Consider the following 20064-nt stretch of genomic DNA (forward strand, 5'->3'; position numbering starts at 1 on the left):
AGGCAGAGTACACCGGGACCTCCTTTCAAGCTTATGAAACAGAAAATCACTTCTAAGACCCCCAAAGGGAAATCAATGACTTCCTTCTCCAAGGAGAAACTTTCCTGTCTTAACTGGGACAACATAAATAATACTTTTATTATAAGAAAGGATCAGCCTCTTATTAACAGTCATAAATCAAGTTATTTTATTTTCACAGTATGACCCCCAAATGGAATTTTGAAGTGAAAGCATATTTTAAATGGCATATGTGTATACATAATTTATATTTCTTGGTTTATGTATGGTACTTAAATATCTATTTATGTTTGAATAATTTTATTATTTGGGAAATCAAAATTTTCTATATGCAAGAATCATATATACTAGGGCAAAATAGAGCTTTATGTTATTAATTCATTGAATACTGTTCTAAACCGTATGTTTAACCATCTGACTTGTTTGGACCATGTTGAATTGTCTTAAGCCACAAGTGACATATATAACACAGATGTTATATACAAGTAACATAATTTCTTGCCAGGCATGGTGGTACATGCCTGTAATCTCAGCACTCGGGAGGCCGAGGCAGGAAGATTGCCATGAATTCCAGGCCAGCTGCAGCTACAAGGTAAGTTCAAGGGCTGGCTTAACTATGAAGTATGACCCTGCCTTAAAAAAAACTAACGTGAGATAAATAAACAAAATGTCTTGATTTATAGCTTTCTTATTCCATAAAGAACAAAGCAAACACAACCAGTGGGATCTGTGACTTCCTTGTTTGAAAGTTATGCATCGGTATCCAGTTCAACAGAAGGGCTTATGATTCTCAGTGCATTCTCATAGCGGTCCCTACAAATTTCTGCTGTAATTTTACTTTCTGTGTGAGGCATCCTGGAAAACATTTGTTCCCAAATGCCAAAAGGTGATGACATGAACAATGCATGCTTGTGAAGTGAGGGATATTTTTCTCTGGGAACCAGGTTCAAACGTATCTTTTGAGTTGACGGTCTAACTGCAACTCTACTGGATTTCAAAATTCACAAAAATGTATCCATCTTGAAGAAAATGTAGTCTCAAATACACCAAAAACTTGATGAGTTTCTTAAAAAATCTGGAAACCTTAAATTACTATATCAAAACACAAATCAAGATGGAAATTTTTTTTCTCTTCCCATGACTGAATTGATCCAATGTATCAGGGTCATGAAATTATTTGGCATATTAAGTTTGAATTTTATACAGGTAAAACACTCAACAGTTGCCACCACACTAGGGCTACACATGTTCCCTGGGCCAGGAGGTGGGCATACAGTAAGAGGGCATGGAAAGGCATTCAGGTCAAGGAGGCATGAACTCTCTCCGCACCTGTTGTTAATGGAATGAATATGTTTGTTTTGTTTACAACTCTAATTCTGATGTTATCACAATGGCTAGCACAGGGTTTCTGGCCAATGAAAGTTCGTTTTTAAAAAGTGAATTAGTAAATACATGTAGCTATGGCTCCGTATTTATGATGATTCAATTTAAGGTCTTTTGAATTTACAATGGCATGAAGTGGCACCAGGCTTGAAATTTCAAATGTGGACTTCTTTCTCAACTAGCAATACGGAGAATAAACAAGAGTAGGAAGCCACAGCTCCGGGCAGGGCCATGGGGAGAAGCAGTCGGTTCTCTACAGTGCGCTGTATAGCTGTCCTTGATGCTCATTAGGTTATGTGAATTAAAAACACTTTAAATTTACAGTGTGACTTCAACTCATGGTGGGTTTATCAGGACCAAACCCCATGGTAAGTCAAAGAGCATTTGTCACGACAGGTGGTACCTGAAGTTTTCAGAGCATCGGGTAATCAGTAGCACATTTGGGGTGAGAGGCCGTGTTACTGTCTCTTCTCAGTTTGCATTTTTCCATTTGCTTTGTTGTTGTTGTTTATCTGATAGTTAAAACCAAAATCAAACTACCAAAAAGAATTGGAGATTTAATCAAATTTTCTAGAATTTTTCTTAGGTCATCTAAAGACCAGGGGAAGCTAAGACAAGTGATCCATCACTGAGAGACTCGGCATCAGAGCCCATTGTGGTGAACTGCTCCCGTAGTTCCAACACTCCTAACTCCTAAAGCAGGAGACTCTCAAGTTCAAGTCCAGCATGAAAAAACTGGCAAGTTAGTGAGACCCTGAACAAAGTAAGCCAAACAAACAGGAGAGGAAGAAACAAAAGGGCAGGGGTGATGGCCCTGGTTTAATACCTAACTGAAAAAATGGCATAAAAGTATGTGTACTGGTAGGGCTATTTTTTCATTTTTCATTATCTGCTTTTCTCTAGAAGATATGACACTTTTATCCTTTAACCTTACCATCGAATACGTTCTCCCTCATATTCTTGTCCATCCTATAGACTTCAGGCTGCATGTCCTCTTTTTGAAAAAAGAAAAAAAACTAATGAAAGTTTTGTTACTGATACACGTTAACCACATCACATGATTTTATGTGACTCAAGCCAATTCTGTTGCACGCAATGCAGGCCAGGCCAACTACATTGTTGGACACACACGAGGTAACACTGACAGCGCTTTCACCAGTCAGAGCTGATCTTCTATGTCACAAAGCCTAGGTATCTGACTAGACGTGACCCTGGAAATGTTTCTGGGTGAGCTTACCGTTTGACTCTTCAGCCGAAGGAAAGTTAGTTTGTCTTTCCCGATGTCAGTGGTCTTCTTCCAATCCCGGGACATTTTTATAAAGAAAAAAGTCAAAGTGGAGGAGAATTTGTTTTTTCTGCATGATTATTTTTGAGCAAGGATATTGATCTTCTTTGCCAGGGGATTCAGACTTAGTCGACAAGAATTTTACCATAAATGTCTTGGGCTCTGGCTTGCCATGAGAAGTGCAGCAGGATCTCATAAACACAGGAACTGATTTCATTGTCTCTGTCTCTCTCTCTTGCCTTCACTTTCTCTCACTTTCTTATAGGTTAAAATATATCAGCTTCTCTGGAGAACTGGGTCTCTAGATTAATACAATACAATACAATACAATACAATACAATACAATACAATATAACGCAATGCAATAGAATACAGTAGCTCATCCTTTTAGAATATCTTTATTTTGGAGAAAAACTAATTGGTGATTTTGATTTGATTCCAAAACTGTGGAGAAGAAAGTTCTCACTGCCCAAGCTTGGGTGGCACCCAGCTCAGGAAACGCAGCTGCTGCTAAGGGCAGAGCTGTGTTACACTCAGTCGCCATGACTTTGGGACCCATGAAAGTGAAGGCAGGGTGAGTTTTTAGCAATGGAGATTTGAAGACAATCCTACAACTCTAATGTTTTTTGGAATTACCTTTCAAATATACATAATTTTTGGTTTATAGATGTTTATACTGCACAAGAGTTGATATAAAGTACTTCTAGGTAAGATTAGATTTTTTTGTGTTTCAGATTTACTAAGTATATTTTAAATATATTTTGCATAAAGTCACACATTCATTTATAGACTAAAACGATCAAAATAATACCTTGATTATAACATTTCTCCTTAAAGTATGTAGCAATAACTTTTAAATCAACTTTATGTTTCATTAGTTTGGTATTTTTTACTTTTTCATTACTCTATACTCTTGCTCATCACTAATCTTGACATTTCCAAGTATAAGGAAAGTGTTTCATTTAAAAATACTCAGAATTTCTCAACAAATGGACAAATTCCTAGACACATAGAAGTATCAAAACTGAATCAAGATGACATGAAAGCTCTGGGCCACCCAATAAGAGGCAATAAAATTGGGACAGTAATTAAAAAACTTACCAACTATAAAATGCCCAGGACCCAATGGATTCACCCCTGAGTTCTGTAAGACGTTTAGGGAGGACACAGTGCCAATACTCTTCAACTGCTGTAGTGAAATTAAAAGAGGAGTGCTTCCAAATTCCTTCCCAGAAGCTCAAATTACCTTGAGTCCAAAACTGGGCCAAGAGCTAACTAAAAAAGAAAACTACTGATGAATGTCTTTAATGAACATAGATGCAAAAATCTCAACAAGATATTGTCAGATAGAGTGCAACAAATCGTAAAAGCAATCAGACATCCTAAGTAAGTAGTTTGTATCCCAGGGATGAAAGAATGGCTTAACACTGACGGACTCAATTCACATAATACACCCCATAAACCAAAGAAAGAACAAAACCACGTGATCATATCAGAAGGTGTGGAAAACTCCTTTGATAGAATCTAACAACTATTTATGGTAAAAAAGCTGAAAGAAATGTGTACAGAAGGACCTAACCTCAACCTGATAAGAGCCATCTATGACAGGCCAACACACAGCCTGTTAAATTGGGAAATCTTACCCTCTAAAATCAGAAAGAATATAAAGATATCCAGTGTTACCTTTTATGTTCAACATAGTACTCAAAGTAATTAGCCAGAGCAATCAGGCATGACAAAGAAAAAAAAGGGACATGTACAGGATGGAAGGCAAACAGATTATGATTATTTACAGATGACACAATCCTTTACATAAGGGGCTCAAAGAACTCCATTAAAAAGATTTTTGGAATTAATGACCAAATTGAGCAGCATAGCAGGATACAAAAACAACACTCACACACACAAAAATAGAATTCCTATATAGAATAATGAACTCTCTGAGAAAAAAATTAGGATAATAATACCATTCTCAGTAGAATGGAGAATTCATACTTAAAACTGTGCCTAACCAAGGAAATGAAAGGCCTCTAAAAGGAGATGAGAGAGGATGTCAGAAAATATAAGGAACTTGCCTGTTCCTGGACAGGTGGGACCAATGTTGTCGGCATGGCCATTCTCCCAAAACTGATCCACAGATACACTGCAATTCCAAACAAAATATTAACACTGTTTAAAAAATGAGAATAATAATGCTAAAATTCATATGGAACCAGAAGAGAGCCAGAAGAGCAAAAGTAATTTTGGGCAAGGAACAAATTGGAGCCACCTGTGCTGAAATTAGAAAATACGGTATCAAGTCAAGACTTTGTCACTGTGATACAAACACTTTCCACACTTTCCACATCTTACTTTCCCTGAAGATGTTAAAATCCCTGGCCACTGATTCTTTTATGCTTTGTTCAAGGAGCATCTAAGTATATGCCCTTTTCCTTCCAACTTGAACAATTATTATCACCTTTTACACAAGAGAATACAGAATCAGTGTTAGTGTTACACACCAAGGCTTTCAGTTCTGACTTTTGGGCTACTTTACCTTTGAAATCATCTTCTGTACTCTGAAGAAGTTCATAATTTCCCCAGGAGAAGTCCTACAGGAAAGTCAGTGAACAGACTAGCTAAACTCCCAACCAGCAGGCAGACTTAGCGTACTAGCCACTTACACATCAGTTTACACACTGGCCTTCAGCCCCACTCAGGCTGTTCCCGGTGATACCTCCTGAGGCAGAGACAAAGCCTCACGGTGAAGCTGAGCTCAAACCCTGGAGACGAAAGCAAATAGTGGTTCCTCTTTTCAGCCACCAAGGTTTGGATTTGGTACACAGCAAGAAACAATGGGAATAGAGGAAGTAGGTCATGTTTTAAATTTTAAAGTGCAACACAATGCTGTATTTAACCTTAAATACCCTGTATGGGGCTGGGGATTTAGCTCAGTGGCATAAGCACCTGCCTTGCAAGTAGGCGATCGTAGGTTTGATCCCCAGTACAGAAAAAAAAAAAAATACCCTGTATGACGTCAGCCTTTTCCTAACAAACTAGTAGCCAGATGTTCTCAAGCCCATGTTGCAGCATCTTGAAGAAGTTTTTATGTAGTGATTGTATATAGTGTTTCTGTCTCATATATTTATATATATATGAAATTATTAGTGTTCTTACATAACACCAATTCTAAGCTATGATATTGTATCACAATGAAAACAAAGAGCTCCCTGCAGTTCATTCTCATTATCTTATGAACATTTTAAGATACTCTATATATACATCAGAGTTTCAGATCAATTAAGCTATTTGCAAATTACTTCAGAGTGCAGGTACACACTTACTTGGGTCAGAGTGCACGGGTTCTGAGATACTTCACTGCCCCAAGTATGTGACCCACCAGTCTTGGCAAGAGCTTCAGATTCTTTTTTATACATCCATAGGATACCAAAACTTGTCTGCAAATGACTTTCTAGAAAAAAAATCATGAATTTCCTAGTGTAAGTATGCAAATTTAACCCAGTAACTAAATTAAGTAAGCCTTATGGATCTGCACAGGAAAAAAATTTCCATGGAGAAATATTTTACTCCTAAGTCCTAGCCAGCCATCTCACAAATATGTAAACAGGTATAAGGAGAAACATGAGAAAGTGTGAAATGTGAATTTAATGAAAAGTCTATCTTTTTTTCCAAAACCCAAAGGAAAATTACTTTATTATTTATTTATTCCTACCTTACTTTTTCCATAACGTATTTGAAGCTGCTGAAGGTGAGGATTAAGATAATGAAAACCATCTTTTATCATAATTATTTTGCTGGCTATAATAAATCAAGCTTGCTAATAATAGGTGTGTATTTAGTTTACCTCGCATAATAGCAGCTTGTCTGGTGATATTTAATTCACTGAAAGAAAAAATGTCACAAAATGAATAGTAACATATACAACTATGAAATGCACAGGGAGGTGGAGGTAAAAATAAGTAGTTGTAAGGAAAACATGTTAAGAAAAATAAGCCTCTGGGGCAGCATTTTAATATGCTTCCTTTCATATACCCACACAAATAACTTGGATCGCACAAAAGGATTCTGGAAGTCTTCACTTACCTCTCCTTTATGCATATCAACATTTACCGGCACAAGGGTAATAGCTCTTATCTAACCCATGTCATCCTGAGAGTGTTTCCCATGACAAAAAGAAGCAAATAGTCACAACAATAGAAATAAAAAGACGAGGATGGCTGGAAGATGAAAATGATCAAAGTATGTCATACACATGCACAAATCTCAAAATAAAACTCCTGCTTACGTACAAATATGCACATATGTGTATATATCTTAAATAATTGTTGACAAATAACCAGATTGCGTCAACAAATTATCTTCAGGAGCAGATTTGTTTATGAGTGGACATTTGTAGACTTGTAGAATGCTTATGTTAGGCAATCGCGTTTCCTACAATGGTAACAAAAGTGGTGTGAGATGACGGGAGAACGGCAGCTAAGCTTGGTTTTGTCTCTAAGCACTGAGACATAGTTAACTTATTGAATGGCCATAGATATATTTTTAATAATCAATTTTCTCGGAGGCTTGTCACCTTAATAAGCTAAAATAAATCACATTTCTAAGGATGTGGCAAGGAACAAGTCAAAGATTGCATTTGGTAAGCAATCTTGAGCTGACATATTTACAGAGACCATAAAATATTTTATTTTTTAATATAAGGCCATTATTTGAATACATATTGGTACATGGTTGCAAAAAGTATATGATCGTATCAATAGAACCTTTCTGTTTCACATTTATAAAAAGCAGAAAGAGATTTTTTTTCAAATTTACGATTACATTCAGTTTTCTTCAATTCTTCTATTTCCTATAATATGTCAGGGCATGGATAAAGAAGTGGATAAATAAATGCATACGTATGTTTTTGCATAATATGTTTTTGCATGTTTTCAAAGATTGCTTTCTTTAGGTCTTTTTGGTGACAGGTAGCATCTTAGAATCCATAGTAAAAAAGAAAATCATTTTATAACAGTGTAAACACATCTTCAGTAATAAAGTCAACTTGAGCAATAGAGAAAAGTTACAAATGAGAATCAAGATTATCAGAAAATTTGGATGATTGGCAGGTTCACATCAGTGTAATTCTTACAGAGTAATTTATGGCATTTCATGAGCACTCACTTCTGATACGGAGTGGAAGCATAACTTTGTGCTCCAGATGTGTGACTAGCGCAAGGAGTTGGACCAGTTTAGAAAAGCAGCATCCCTGAGAAGTTGCCCTTGCAAAGGGCAGGTACTCTCAGCTGCAAGGGGTTGGAAGGAACCCTCAGTGAAGGAGCTGAGGGGCACAGGCGGAGTCACCAGCAGGAGTCGCTGGCTATTCCAAGAGAGAATCCCACAGTTCCACAGAGAGCCCAGGCTGGATGAATGGCTGCTTAGTCTCCCACTGCTTGGGCAGAAGGTACATGAATAGAATGGCCACACGGGCTAGTTACGGGCCAGTCAGCATGACCTCCCTTTCACTGGGTCTACTCTGAAAAATCGCCTCTTGAGTGTACGAACTATGGGCTGCACAGAGCGATAGCGAGCTCTTTATGATACGGTGCCTTGGAGAAGACGAGTCAGCTACTTAGTGACTGTATGTTGTGTGACTCCTTGTAAACAGAAAAGAGGCAGTGACCCACTTTTGCTAGAGTTAACCCAATGTTGCTTTTCCTCTTCCACCAGCACTGCTTCCCAAGTATAGAGTACTTCAGAGCATATTGGAAAAAAGGAGAACTCTAACTGGTGCTGTTGAGAAAGCGGAAGGATTAATTTGTACAAAAAAAATGGCGAGGTCTGTGGCTAGTTCTAGTGGCTGGTTCCGTGGCTGTTGACACCCTGGAGAAAAACATGAAAGGCCATTAGTAATTAATCACGTGAAGGGCAAAATCAGAAAGGCTCCTTGGCCGTACAATAAGATGATTAACTTTCTTCGCAAAGCAATTGCATGTTGTGGAGTTGTTCAGTATAAACCTTGGTATCAGCTTGTAGGAGTTTCTTTAAGGCAGTTTCTAGAGATGCACACGACGCCACTAGTCAAGATAACACACACCAAAACCAATATTTTGATTTCTGCTCCTGCTCAGAATATATATATATATAAAAAAAAACTAAAAACAAAAAAGTCATACCCAGTCTAATGATAAAATAACTTTGTTAATTAAAGAATAAATAATCAAAACAGTGTATTCTTGAAGATAAAAAATAATTAGTTTGAAGTCCTGGTAAGATATCCTTCAAGAAATATCAGCAGATAAATGGACACAGCAGTGCTGAGTCCACAGGGAAGCAACAGCCAGTACATTTCAGGCTTAGAAAATTAGGTACAGGGTGTATAGTACTTATCTGAATTGCTTAAGATTATAATTGCTTATGATTTCTAGTTTTTAATATACCTAATGAATTTTATATACATCATGATATATTCTGGACATGGAAATAATGCTAGACACTTACGTTTCATATATTCCTTAAACATAGAGCCTGAAGACCATTTTAAACAATGTCTTCAGTGTACCTGAATTTGAGCTATGATCAACCATGTAAGTCACCAGGTTAGTGCTTTACACTTTTCAGATTTTGCAGCATTTCGTATTTTGAATCTTTGGATAAGAGATTCTCAAACTGTGTTGTTTTAAGCAACTGCTAAAGGTTGAGTACATACAAATGTCATAGTGTAGGTCTCTGAAAGCCCTACACTCGAAGTGGGCTTTTATTCACTTGCAATTTCTTAAGGAATACAAAAGACTTAAATGTAAGGGAATTGATTAAATATCCATGAAAAATATTGGGGACAGGAAGTGAGACCCAAGAGAGGCCCTACTGCTGTGTCAGCATGAAGAGAGTATGGTGGGAGAGGCACTAGGGCTGCAAGAAGCTTCTCTCTAGGAGCATCTTTTCTGAAATCACTGGGAATGGTAAACCCAGTCTCAGGTCTCCTTACCATTAAAAGGCACTGGGAGACATTCATATCTTTCATTGGAAGGAAAGTAGAAGGGGAAGAAAAGTCCTACTCCCTGAGTTGAAAACCAGAGAGAAAGGGAAAATTTTCTGAACCCAAGATCCCTATACATTTAAAGATGTCTCTTGCTACTAAAGAAAGAGAAGGAAATGATGTCTCACCAAAGCCCTCTAGAGATGAGACAGAGTTTGTAGCCATGAAGAGAAAAGACAAAAGTGATAGGAAAGGTAGGACTCTGATGTCTACCATAAGAATCAGGACTGAGGTGGGCTATGACCAGGACAGCAGCCAGAACAGATGCCTCTACCACCTTAGTGTTTAGCATTGATAAGAAAGGATGAGCGTAGCTCTCAAGATCACTGGAAGTAGGATGTGGAATGTGAACACTCAGAAAATTTCTCTGGTGCCCTGTTCATTTGAAAGCCTTTTTAGGGGAATCTGTGACTTGTGGTACACTGGAAGCAATGGATCTCCACCAAGCACAACTTCACTTTCAGGGAATTAAAACAAACAAACAAACAAACAAAGATAGAAATGATGCAGATTTTTTTTTTACAAAAAGTAGAAAATTAACACGAGTTAATATATTTTATATTGTTATCTTACAAGTAGTTGTTCAGGTTACAAGATTTAGGCGTGAAAAAAGTGTTCAAACAATCAAACAATGAAAGTTGAGACTGTACTCATATGTGAAATAAATCAAACTCACATTTGTAAATATTGTATTGTCTCCTTAGTGTAAAAATTTAAAAATATTGAAAGAGCAATAAGATTCAAAATGTACAATAGATACTTTGATAATGAAAGGAAAGAAAATGCTTAAAGTAGACTTTTGCAAAAGAAAGATTAACAGAAATAATGAAAAGTATTGCAAACTGATGAAAGAGTTAACCACCAATGACCATTGATTAAACATAAATATATATATATGTATATATATGTATATATATATACATATATAAAGATATATACATATATAAAGATATATATGTATATATCTTTAGCTAGATATATCTTTTGGAGCAAAAACTCATAAAATACAAGGGACAAGTGCAAAATTATAGTTGGAAACTTTAGCATTCCTGTCTCAGAATTTAATAATGAATTAGATATACAACCTATAATATCATGGAAAATCTGAATAGCATTATCATGCAACTTAATTGATGTTTAGGGAACACTGCATCAAACAATACAGAACACTTTCAAATGTTCCTGAACAATTAACTACAATAGACCGTGCCTTTTGAGATGAAACAAACTCAACAATTTGAGTAGTGATACCATTCAATGTACATTTGCAATCCAAAACAGAATGAATTAAAATATTAGTTAATAGCAAAAAGATCTAGGGAAGCCTACATATTTGGAAATTAAATAATATGCATCTAAAAGTTGAAGAGACCAACTGAAAATTTAAGTTTGTCTTTAGGTAGTTGAATGACATTGAACAAATAGCATTCCTGGAATACAGGTAGACAGAACGCACTGCACCTTTGTAGCAGTGGAAATTGAACAGGGCAACTCCCATCTCAGCTCCCCTGAAATGTCTTTCTCTTTCTGACATTTAGTATCTCTGCCATCACTGGTGAATCCTGTGGCAACTCTTAGCAGTTTTTATAGGTGGGAGATTTGAAAGTTCAGGAAAATTGAGATTCCATACCACAGATCTAGTGGCAGCACAGAACATCAAACTTCTATAAGAAAAAATATCAAGAAAGAGTCTCTGCATTTCTTTCTTTAATTAAGTTTATTTGTACTTTTTAGATATACATAATGATCACATTCATCATAGAGAATTTGTACCTGTACCGGTTTGTCTTGATTCTTTTTTCCCTGTTTCTCTACTCTCCTTTTAAACCCTCTTCCCTTCTTTATTTACAAAAGTTTTGTTTCCTTTTCTTCATTTTTCTTTGCCTTTCCTTCCTTCCTCCTCCTCCCTCCAGTTTCTCTTCCCATTTGAACATTTTCTTCCTATTTCAAAATACCTATTACATATTTTATTTCTTCTTTACATTTTCTGCTTCTCATGCTAGAAAAATGATGCAGTTTTACACATTGTATCTGATGTATTTCACCTAAGAGTATGATCTCAAGGTGCATCTGTTTACCTAAAAATTTCTCAAGTTTGTCCTTCTTTATGGTTGAGTAGTACTACATTGTAATTTTTAAAAAAGTCTTCTTTATTCATTCATTGGTTGATGAGAATTTGAATTGTTTCCAAGATTTAGTTATAACAAACTATGCTGCTATAAACATGAGTGCACATATATTGCTGAGGTGTGATATTTTTAATTCTTTTATGAAGATACCAAGAAGGAGAATAGCTGGATCAAATGGAACCTCTAGTTTTAGTTATTCAGGTGAGATCCTATGTATTACTACAGTAGACACCCAAGCAAAATTTATGGACAATGGTCTTGGAAGTTACAGGGAGGCCAGTAATATATTTTGATTAGTATTTTACAATGCTAACTTTACATTAATCCCATGGATCCACTTTCATCAATTGGGATAAATTTACAAAGTAATTCCCATACAAGTTAATGCTTCCAATTGTGTTCCCTGAAAGAGTGAAAGATAAAAACAAAATTAGTGTCTTCCTTTTGAGAATCGTTTTGCATGTTGCTCTTTGTTGCTACTGCGAATATAGTAGTGAACATCATAATATATTATTTATATATTTTTATAAAAAATATATATGTGTGTATCAAATAGATTGATGGACCAAAATACTAGATAAAGGGATTTATATATTTTAAAATTTCACAAATAATGCAAAAAATTTTAACAATTGTAACTACTTCTATTTTTGGCATTGTTTTGGAGATGATGTGCTATCTGTTGTTCTTTTCTAGTTTTCTGATATCATCATATATTCTTTGGTATCAAAACTAACCTCAGCACACCTTCTCTTCAGAACTAGCATACCTCTGCTGGGAGGAAATACTAGTTCTACCCATTAAAGAACAGGTAAGAAGCAAGATGCAAACACTGTAACATTTAGGAATTCCAAAAAGATCTTGTCTATCCAAAGAGCCTTACCTGCCAAGTAACTGACCAAACTTTTTACAAAGATTTGTTCCTCTAATATTCATTGAAATAATTATTTAGTAGTTATGAACGCAGTAAATTATATGGCAAACAAAAGTGCTTCTAGAATTATTTATTTTCTTACCAGGTACCCTCATATTTAATCATCTAGATTTTTCAAAAGAATGTATTTATGGGAGTATAGCAGTACAGTAGTAATATTTTCACAATATAGCCAATGGGTGGGTAACTCTGTAAGAAAAATAAAAGTCATAAATATTAAAATTCATAAAGGCTCAATCAATTGCTTGAAACTTTTCTGTTGCAGAAAAGTAGTTAAAATCTTAGTTGCTGACTTTCCCTGGGGACAAAATTTTTACTGGAAAGGTGGTTGAACTATGGAAACATTTCCCAGCTGCAGGTATAATACCATGTCTGTTGTAAGACTCACAATTTCATTGGTTTATTTCTGGAGGATTATTTAGATGGCTGTGGTCTTATATTTAGGCCCCAAGGAAAAAAAAAGAGAGAGAGAAAGAGAGAGAGAGAGAGAGAGAGAGAGAGAGAAAGAGAGAGAGGAACCGAAGAGGTGCGCCTTCTCACTGCAGAACAGTGATTTGTTATGTGTTTGTCTGAGTTAAATATAGCAGCCAGGCATCTCACACAGTCCTGTATTACATTCTGCTCACTAAAAAAAAGAAGCATTTGTTTGGATAGTTGATGTAGTCTCAATAAAAGCTGCAGCACCTTTCTCCGTTTCTTCATTTATTTAAAATGGATTTGCGGTGCTCGTGAAATAAGTTTGGCCAATTCATCAATGAGAATTGAAATTTGTTGGACTTATTAATGTCATCATCATTTATTCAGATTTGTTATTATTTTAATGATGGTGATTTTGGATGTGACATTTCTAGGAGTGGTAATTACTGGGGAGGGGAAGGTGGCTGGCTGTTCAATCCCCAGGCTTATTAATCAATTGGCTGACTGAGAAAAATTAGAACCCTTCCTTCATTATATTAAATGGCTCATTGAAAACAAATAACCTCACCTGCATTAACTCTATGAGTTCACAGATTAAAGAAATAGAGTTAAATTCATTACAAGTGGTTTTCAGTGCCCATGCTGACGTCAAGATAATGTTCCAAGTCAGCCTGTGTCTGAAGGAAAGCCTAGGAATCAGCATATTTTGCCATTCCTGGTTGTCCCAGACATTTGTGAGATCTTGTGACTTATTACAGTTTGATGAAAGCTATGGGATTCTCAGTTGTATGTAATCACTGCATTTTACTGATTGAAGCCGCAAGACCCAGGTCTAGATGTACACTGATTGCTGCAAAATATTTGGCAATGTAAAAATTCACTGAAATTCTAAAAGTCTTGTTTGAGTTCTATAGTAAGACTTCAGTGTGATATTATAATGCTGTGTTCTTCCACTGGAATATTTCTTATCTGTCCCAAAAAGAATTGTCTTAGTTACTTTTTACTCGTCGCTGAGACAAAATACCTGAAGTCCAAAGTTGGGAAAGGAAAGGTTTATTTCTTACAGTTTTTGGAGGTCTCAGTCCACACTCAGTTGGATCCAAGACAGGCGGGCATGGCTGGACCGCAGTTCATGGCAGCCGCTGACAGCAAGCTCAAACCAGCAAAAAGAGAAAGACACACCTCCTTCCCACCATTACATCACATCCTGGCTCCACCCCATGTGGGTGGAGCACTGACACCATCAATCCAAGCACTATACAATGAACCATCACAAATGAACAATGCAAACTCATGAGGCCTGGGGGACACAAACATAAACCATGACATTCCACCCCTGGCCCCCAGGACTCATGTACATCCTTTATACAAAAGACATTTAGTCCACCTCCAATAGTTGCCAAAGTCCTAACAGCTTCAATATTGCTGAAAAGTCCAAGTCCCAGGTCTCCTCCAAGATCTATGGAAAACTCTTAACTGTAAGCCCCTGTACAAAAGAAACAAGGTTAAACATTTCTGAAATGCAAAGGCACAAGATAAACATTACCATTCCAAAAGTTACAAACAGGAGAATAGAAAGCATTCCAAACAAAGCAATTCCAACATCCAGCAGGGCAAACATTAAGTCCTAGAGCTCTACACTCAGCATGTGAAGCAATCTGGTTGCAAGTTCCAAAAGCCTTGGGTGATTCCACCCTCAGGGCACTTCTGGCGATTTCAACTCCCATGGCTTTTCTCTTAAATCTTCTCTGCTCGCTTTTTTGCAGCTTCCCTTGGATCATCCACATTCCTGGCTTTTTCCAAACTTCTGGGGTCTCCACTGCACCTTCGACTTCACACTCATATCTTCACAAATTGCCCTCTCAGGGGCACACTGCATGGCCAGTCAGGCCCTTTGCAATCGAGGTGGAAGCCGTCTTACCCTGAGAATTTGTGCATTTTCCTTGCACCTAAAATCAGCACCTTGTGGATGCTGCCAAGGTTTGCTGCTAGCTGAAGCAGTAGCCAGGCTTTTCTCTCTCTTGGTTGTAGGGGTCAGTTGCCTGGATTGCAGGGCTCTGTTTACCTGATTGTAATGAAAAGCTTCTCTGTGTTGTCACCATTCTGGAACCTCACGTGGCCTCTGTCGCCATCCTGGAGCATGGCACTCTGCAGCTTTTTCCTCTGAGCAAAATTTTTCATCTTTGCTATGAGGCTGCACAGGGTGGGGACCTGCTTCCTGGGATGCCCTGAGGCCATCTTTCTTATCTCTCTGTTTCTCCTCAGGAATCAAAATCTCAACTCTGTCTTTATAATCCACACCCTTCCTGGAATCTTCCTTCAGGCCAAACTCACAGTATTGGAAATTATCCTGCTGGGCTCTTTGCTCCTGATTTGAAACATAAAGCTGGCTAAAAGCCCCCAACAATAGCCATGCCACAGCCTCAATGTTCAATTGCTTTTTAATTTCTTTTTCAAGATTAATCAGTCCATTGCCCTTTGTCTCAGTCTCAGGCAAAGTCTCTGGGCAGGAGCAAAATGCAGACAAACTTTCTGCCAAGCCATAACACATATCATTTGGAGTCCAACAACCAATGCAGTCCTTTCCAGCAAAAACCTCCCAAGCCTGGTCTTTACCATGATGCTTTCTATTATCAGCCTTCTGGTCTCCTGAGCTCTGACCAGAATCTCCTCTACAGAACAGCCTAAGCTGCTCCAGCTCTATGCATCCAGGCGACATGTCCAAACCTTTCCAAACTCCACCCACAAGCCATTTCCAAAGCCTCTCGAATAACATGGTCAGGTATAGTCACAGCAAACGACCCCACTCCTCGGTACCAAATTCTGTATTGGTCAGGGTTTTACTAGAGAGAACAGATATAACCCGGAATATACAGAAACAACAAGATTGGCTTACGATAGTCAGTCACAGAGTCCGATGATAAGGCGTGCAGAGGGTGTCTATGCACTGGAGTCTGAAGGGTTCAATCCAAGATCTCTGGAGTTCACCCTAGTGTCTTGTGCAAGTCCACACCAGCAGGCTGATGGGTCTGCGACAGAAGGCCGAAGGCTCTGTGATGAAAAGCTGAAGAGTCTATGCTGGGAAGCTGAAGAGTCTGTACTGGAAGCCAGGAGGTGAGGTCCAAACTAAAGGCCAAGACTGGAGCTTCTCCCAAGAATGGCATAGATTTGTCCTTCCTCCTCTCCTTTTATACCTCGAGGTGATAACTCACCCTAGGGTGGGTCTTCTTCTACATCCTTGGGTGTAGAATTGCTAAACCCATTTAGTTAGCTTTTAACTGTCTCAAGTTGACACAATCAATCAACCACTAGAAGAATTAAAGTACATTACAGACTGATTTCATAGTTCTCCTTACACATTATAAATTTTATTGGTTATACAAGTGAAACACAGTATATATTTATGTCTACCACCACACTTTTAATATTAACAAAGAAAAACAAGCATTTTCCTTTGTATATTGTATTGGTGGAAGACAGAAAAAATTTCAGTAAGCCACCTTCATTTTAAAAAATGATATCCATTTTTTAAATTATTATAAATGTAACATTAAAATAGTATCTTTATAACAAAATAAAAGAGCAGGATGACAAAAACATTTTTCTGCATATCATTACAAGATCATTGACACACACGTATATACATATTTGTGCATTTATATTTTATAAAAGTTATGTTGTATTGATTTTATGTTAGATAAAAAGGCAGACATAGACTTAATTCAGTCATTAATTATTATGTCATCCTTTTTTAGTACATTCAAAAAAATTTAATCATTAACTTAATTTTGATCTCCTTCTTCATACATCTCTTGGTCTTTCCTGAAAATGGGCATATTAAAATGATAAACTTCATGGATATTTAGACCTAAGCTAATATCTATTAATTAACCCTGTGACCAACTTCAAATTCTGAGTTTGAATTTTCTACGTTCAGTTTTTCATGTATTTCATGAGAATATTTCCTTCCTAAAAAAAACTGTGAAGGGTACATATAATATTGCATGTAATAATTTAGAATTGATCTAGAATAAATAATAATAACAGCTCAATGAGGATGTCTGCTTATTATTATCACACAATAGTATTTTTAGTAAATGTTTTTCAAATAATTTCTAAGATCTCAGCATTTGGTGATAATCAATTCCATGTCCAAGATGATATTTTATTTATTTTTAACAGGCATTTAATTCATCAGAGCATTACTGGATCACATTAATGAACATCATGTTTAATTTTTGTCCCTTTGAAAAATCATCTTACAGACATTTCCCTTCAAGAAGATTTCTCTTAGCCTTAGTCCTACCCAAGCTTCCCCTCAGTGCTGTGATTCTCCCCCACTAGAGCGGCCCCCCACTTCCTGTCTGATTACCTTCACTGCTCTGAGCAATCTCCCCCCACTGAAATTCCAATCCCTCTTTTAGATATGAATTCCTTGCCATACACTTTAAACAAAATCTTTTTAAAGACTTAGCTCCTAAATATGTTACCTGCTCTTTAAATAAAGTATAAATGTTTCACTGTACATCAAAAATAGTTAACTCTGACTATTCTGTCATCAAAGAAGTTAGAGGAACAATTCAGTGAAAACAAATGAAATGATCTCAGTTGTTATCCTGTTCGCCATCTTTGATGTTAGGGCACTAATATTGAAGTTTAGGTGTTCACACTTCAAAAAATAATGAACTATTAATTTTCCTGATCATTTTAATTCCTGGGAATCATCATATATATGAACAGAGATTGATTTTCTAGAATGTTCAAAATAAATTGTTAATGGAATTATAGATCATGATATTTAAAGTGATTACTTAATTATTTATTGCATTTAGAAATTTATGAATCATAACATCAGGAAAGATTTTATAAAAGAAAGTAGTAGCAAAAATTCACAAATATTATGTGTATTGTGATTGAGTTTTGTAAAAATAAAAATGCGTTCAGCAGGCTGATGCAGGAAGATCACCAAGAATTTCAGGCTAGCCTGGGCTACATAGTGAGTCCAAGGTCAGCCTGAATTATTATATAGTGAGACCCTGTCTCAAAAAAAAAAATTGAGTGTGCATATAAATGCTCTAGAAACTTAATTTTGTTTATTTCTATCTGCCTTTTTGTTGTATAATTACAGTGCATGATTTATTAGAAAATAAAGCTCAGAAGCCATTTAATTTAATACTGTCAAATAGGTTACATGATTGTCATTCTCACATTGCACATCCTTACTGTCAGTGATAATATTTATAAAATCCTGTTTCATATGTTCCCCTACCTTATGAATGTAACAAGAATAGTAAGAGTTAAACATTTTTGCTATGTGGACTAAAAACCAATATAGATCAGTATTAAAAATGTCCTTCTGTTGAACAGGCAGAATATACCCACCATCCCCCCAAGAGAGTGGGGGATCCTAGACATGTGGCTACTACCTTATGTAGCAGAAGAGTGCTGATGGGAGGTGGGGTGCTGAGAAGGGAAGGTTACTCAGAGATACGGTGAGGCTCAGTGCACTCACAGGACAGTCAGAAGCCCAGAAAGAGACAAGAAAGGGCGGAGGACCAGCGAGGAGATTCCCGGGAAGCCATAAGCGGAGGAGTGCAGGCAGCCTCCAGAGGACCCAGATATTACTCTAGAGCCTCTAGACACAGCACAGTTCTGCCAAAAGTTTTGTTTTAGGATTTTGATTTCCATAACTGTAAAACAATAAATCTATGTTGACTTAAGACTGTGGATTTGTGGTTCTTTGTTACTACACCAGAGGGAAACTAACTCTTTGTGGAAGAGAGAATTTTCCTTAGTAATTCTAACATAAACCAAATCAGCTGACAGTTTTTAAAAGAGGTTGCTTGATGGATTTTTCTTTTACTCTCAAAACATAATTTTGGGTCTATCTCTCCAAATAGGCATGCACCACCTTGGTCAGTCATTAAGGACAAAAATGCTTCCAATGTCAAATGCTATGGATAGCCACAGGCACAAACCAGAGCACGGGAGATGTCCACCTCCTGGAAGAAATGGGAGCAAGAAAGGACCCAACAGCACAGTTCTCAGCTGGGGAACCCCCACGTTTCCGTGAAACATGTGCCAAGAGTTTTAAGCAACTACCCTGAGAAAAGCAGGTGAAAATGTGCTTATAAGCTGCGTGATGACAGTTACCGTTCTGCACACACTGTGAAGGGAGCATAAGCTTGGACATACAGCTGCCAAACAGTGCACCATTGTTCTTCTTTGAAAATTGCTACAGTAGAAGAAGGTACGCATTCTACGGGCATCACACACATGTAATATTAAATCTTGGTTTTCTCTCAATGACATCTTGTTAATTGCAAAGCTAATACATGTTCAAGGGAGAAATCTTCAAAAACATTAAAAGCTGTTATTTAGTTACTGCACTCTCTTGAGTCTTTGGTTCTTTGACTTTGGCATGCATGAGAATTACCTGGAGGTTTTTGGTAAAACTCATATCCCTGTACCTCAAACTTAGAGTTCTGTAGGTGCTGGATCTTAAACCTACAGTTCTTTAGATCTGGAGCAGATCCCTTGGGTTTTTCATTCTATTGTGTTCCCGAGTAGTATGAACTTTTCTGATCCAGAGACCATATTTTGCAAATTTCTACTTTAGATTGAGGAGCGTTAGTGAGTTTACATATTTTTTTATTTCTATTATCACTTCTGTTGCCCAATAATGTTTATATTTTTATTAGTGGAGATTTTTGGAATGACAAAAAATGTTCAATTGTTACAAAAGAATGGCCTTTGTTAAGGAAACTCATAAGCAAAACATTTCACGTCAGTTAACGGATATTTCAGGTAACCAAGGCAAGCAAATGAATGAGATGTTTGAGTCAAATTTTAACTGTCTTTACAAATACAGTACAAACTG

The sequence above is a fragment of the Cavia porcellus genome, unplaced genomic scaffold (assembly GCF_034190915.1).
Source record: "Cavia porcellus strain 051 isolate PalLab524CR breed Dunkin Hartley unplaced genomic scaffold, mCavPor4.1 scaffold_12, whole genome shotgun sequence".
In the NCBI taxonomy this organism is placed as follows: Eukaryota; Metazoa; Chordata; class Mammalia; order Rodentia; family Caviidae; genus Cavia; species Cavia porcellus.